The following is a 5,000-nucleotide window of genomic DNA, read 5'->3' as shown; positions in this document are numbered from 1 at the left end:
TTACCCCCCCTACCTTTCCTTTTCAAGCTCCCTCTTTCCTTCTCCCTCTTTCCCCCTCTTTCTTCCCCTCCCCTAGCTAAGCCACATCCCGAAACCCCTACGTTCTCCCCCATGGCCCCCTCCCTCCCTCTCCCACCGGCACCCCTCCCTCCTTCTCCACTCTCCTCCTCCTCCTACATCCCCAACTTCCTCTTCCTCCCTTTCTTTTCTCCATTCTCTTTTCTCTGTTTCCTCCCCCTCCTTCCCTGACTCCCCACTTCCAATCCCTCCCCCTCCCCCTCCCCCCTCACTCTCCGTCGCTGCTATAGACACTTAAGTCGAATCTGAAGGGGAGGGGGTGTGGAATAAGGGGAGGGGGGGTGACAGGTAGTGGGAAGGGGGGCAAAGGGGAGGGAGGAGGGGTGTCCTCTAACTCCTTCTCGCTCGAAATATTAATTTCCACATGGAGACTTCGGTTCTATAAATGCACATACAATGAAGTTCACGGTTTATTTGCATCGACATTCAATTTTCCACATTTGCATAAAGGCCTCCCCCCACACCCTCCTACCCCCGATCTAGGCCCTCTGTCACCCTCCCTCTCTCTCCTTCCCTTCTTTACCGGTTCCCTTCCTTCCCTCCCTCTACTTACTCCTTCTTTTCCCTACCCTCTTCTCTCCCTCCCTCTATTTACCCCCTTCTCTTCCCTCCCTCCTTTCTCTCCCTCCCTCTCTGTCTTTCCTTCCCTCTCTTCTTTCCCTTCTCTCTCTCTCCCTTCTTCCCTCTTTTCCTTCCCTGCCTCTTTCTCCCTCTTTCTCTCTTTTCCTCTCCCTTCCCTTCCTTCCCTTTCACTCCTTCCCATTACGCCGCATTCTCCTTCTTTCCTATCCCTCTCCACTTTCTACCCCTCTGGCACTCATCCTCCTCTCTGTGTGTCTGTCCCTTTTCGCCTTCTCTTCTCCCCCTCTTCATCTCCCCCAAATTCATGCATTTTATAAACTGTTCCTTCTTTTCTCTCCAACCTTTCCTCTTTCCCCTTCCCATCTCTTTCCTTCTCCTCCTCCTCTATTCATTCCTTCTCGTCTCTCTCCCTTTTTCCTCTCCCACTCTTCCCTTCTCCCTCTCTTTCCTCCTCCCACACTACCGTTCTCTCTTCCCCCACTCACCCCTCTTTCCTCCCCTTGTCTCTTCCTCTTTTCCCTCCCCTCCATCCCCCACCACCCCTTATTTCCCCTCTTTCCCTCCAGTACCCCATCCCTAACTCTCCTTATTCCTCCCTCCCCCATCACCTCCCTCCCTTCCCCACTCTCTCCCCTCCCCTCCCTACCTCCTCACCTCTCCTTTCCCCTCCCTACCTCCCCACCTCTCCCTTCCCCCCTCCCTACCTCCCCACCCCTCCCTTCCCCCCTCCCTACCTCCCCACTCGCTCCCCACCTCCTTCCCTCCCTCCCCTCTCTCTCCCGGGACGGCGCGAGCAAGTTGGCAAAGTTTGAACGGCGCTTGCATGATATTAGCACAGAACAATTCCATTATTCCCTACACCCGAAACTTATGGCGAAATAATGACATTTGATTTTCTGCAGAGACCGTCCGCGAGTGAAGGGAGGAGGGATTAGCTGCTGTCTGCCATTGTCATTATTGTTATTGTTGTTGTTTTTATCATTATGAATATTATCATTATATTTTTTTCATTGTTATTACTTATATTTTATTATATTTCTATCGTTACCATTATCTTATTTGTTATCATTATCATGAGCATTATCATAGTTGTTATGATTATCCTTATCATCATCATCATCATCATTGTCATTATTATTATTATTGTTATTATTATTATTATTATTATTATTATTATCATTATTATTATTATTTTGTATATCATTATTATTTTATTATTATTATCATTATGACTATAATAATAATAAATGTTGGTAATGTTGATTATTATTATTATTATTATCATTATTATTATCATTTTTATTATTATTATTATCATTATCATTATTATCATTATTATTATTATTATTATTATTATTATTATTATTATAAAAGTTAATAATAAGGATTATCATTTTTAACTATAACAATCATTATTGTCATTACTATTATCATTAAAAAGATTAACAATATTGTCATTTTGATTATCATTATTCTTTTTTATTATTATTGTTACTGTTGTTGTTATTATTATTATTATTATTTTATTATTATTATTATTATTATTATTATTATTATTATTATTATTATTATTATTATCATTATTGTCATCATTATTATCATGATTATTATTAATATTAATATTATCATAGATGTTATTATTATCATATTTATTAGTATTACTATTATCATTATCATTGTCACTATTATTATCATTCTTCTTATTATTATCGTTATCAGTATTATAATCATAATTATTATTATCACTATTAATATTTTCATTATCATTACTATCATTATTAAAATTTTTACTCTATATAAGTATATAAGTTATCACTATTATCATTATCTTCGCCATCCTTCTTGCTCTTATTTTTATGTTATTATTATCATTATCACTATCATTATTATTATTATTATTATTATTATTATTATTATTATTATCATTATTATTATTATTATTATTATTATTATTATTATTATTATTATTATTATTATCATTATTATTATTATTATTATTATTATTATTATTATTATTATTATTATTATTATTATTCTAATCATAATTATGATAATAATGAAAATAATGAGGGTAATAATAATAATAATAATAATAATAATGATAATAATAATAATAATAATGATAATAATAATAATAATGATAATAATAATAAAAAAAATAATAATGATGATAATAATAATAATAATAATAATAATAATAATAATAATAATAATATATTATTATTATTATTATTATCATTATCATTATTTTACATCTTTCCTTAAAATGATAATTTTAATATACTATAATCATAATACTGTTGCTAACATTATTATCATTATTACTATTATTACCTGGTATTATTATTATCATCATTATTATCATTGTTATTATTATCATTACTATTGATAGTAATAGTACTATGATGATAAAAATAGCAATAAGGATAAGAATGATAATAGCGATGATAGTTATTATTATTATTATTATTATTATTATTATTATTATTATTATTATTATTATTTTTATTATCATTATTATTATCATTACTATTATTATTATTATCATTATTATATATATCTTTTATGATGATCATCATTAATATTATTGCTATTAAGATTTTAATTTTTATTATGATATACCGTATATTATATGATTATATAATCATTTCATTATAGATTATATTATTATTATATTTACTATATATTATATATTATTATCAATGTGGAAGGGAAGTGTGGATTTTGTGATGGAAGAGACTGCAGATAGTGGAAGCAATAGATGAATTTGATAGGTGGAAGAAGAAACTGGGTTTAGTTGTAGTGGAAGACAGAGATGAGTCAGAGGGTGGAAGAATCAGGCAGGTCAAAAGCGTACGAGAGAAGGAAGTGGACTTGATGGTGGAAAAGACTTTGCAGACCGAGGGATGTTGGAAGAAGGTGAGCATGGTGATGGAAGGTACGCGTGTCTCATGTGTTGTGATGGAAAGATGGAAAAAAATGTGGGCTGGGCTTTGGTAGAAGGATGGAAGAGAGGTGAGCAGGGTGATGGTGGAAAGGTGGAAGAGAGGTGGGCAGGGTGACGGTGGAAAGGTGGAAGAAAGGTGGGCAAAGTCGAAGGAAAAGGGAACTGGTGGTGGAAGGAAGAGTGGAACAGGAGGAGGGAGGAAGGAGGGGAGAGGAGGAGGGAGGAAGGAGGGGAGAGAGTGGAGGAGGGGAGGGAGATGTGGTTAAGGGAGAGGAGGAGGGAGGGGAGAGAGTGGGGAGGAGAGGGAGACGTGGGGAAGGGAGGGAGGTGATGGGGAAGAGAGGAATAAGGAGGGTTAGGGCTCTATGGGAGAGAGGGAGAGAGACAGTTAAGGAGGGAAAGCGGTGTGAGGGGGAGAAAGAGGGGAAATAAGGTGGAAGGGAAAGGGAGCTGATGGTGGAAAAGGGCGGGATCTTGGGTGACGCTTTGGTGCTTGTAAATTCGGAATTTCTGTGTGATATTTTCACCTTACCTTCTAACTTCAGGGGATACTCAGTCTGCCTACTTCTCCTCTCTCCTTCTCTCTCTCTCTCTCTCTCTCTCTCTCTCTCTCTCTCTCTCTCTCTCTCTCTCTCTCTCTCTCTCTCTCTCTCTCTCTCTTTCTGTCTCAACCTTTAGCTTTCATAAAAGTTCTTCAGTATTTCTTTCTACTGTCCCTGACTCAATCCGACTGTGCAAGCTCTCTAATATCTATCTCGTGTGTTTTATTTATCATCTTCCTAACATTTTCCCTTCTCCTTTTCTTCTTGAAGTTTTGATATTTCACTGTCTCCCGTAATGTTCGTTTTTCTTTTTACTACAAACTTTCTCTTATGAACAGACAGAAACCCGCACAAAACACACAAAGAGACACACACATAAATACACTTACACAACCAGACTCGCTAACACACACACATAAATCACACACGGACACACACACACACACACACACACACACACACACACACAACCACACACAGAACCACACAAAGAAGCATACACAAACACCCACACACACAATCACACACACACGCACATACAGACACACACCCACACACACACACACACACACACACAACCACACACACAATCACAGAAACAAGCATACACAAACACCCACACAGAGCCCCCTCTCCCATTAACCACACACAACTCCTCGCCAAACTTCTGTAAGACAAGCAGCCCTCTACCGTCCGAGAGACAGGCATCTCCTCCTTATAAACTCCCCTCTACCGCCATCCTCTCCCCTCTCGTGCTTTCATCTACTCTCCTCTCCCTCTTTCCTCTCCCTTTCTTACTTTATTTTCTCTTCTTATTCTCTCCCTCCCCTCTCCTGCTTTTTTCTCCCTTC

This window comes from Penaeus monodon, chromosome 5 (genome assembly GCF_015228065.2).
Source record: "Penaeus monodon isolate SGIC_2016 chromosome 5, NSTDA_Pmon_1, whole genome shotgun sequence".
In the NCBI taxonomy this organism is placed as follows: Eukaryota; Metazoa; Arthropoda; class Malacostraca; order Decapoda; family Penaeidae; genus Penaeus; species Penaeus monodon.
Note: the sequence above shows the minus strand (reverse complement) of the source record.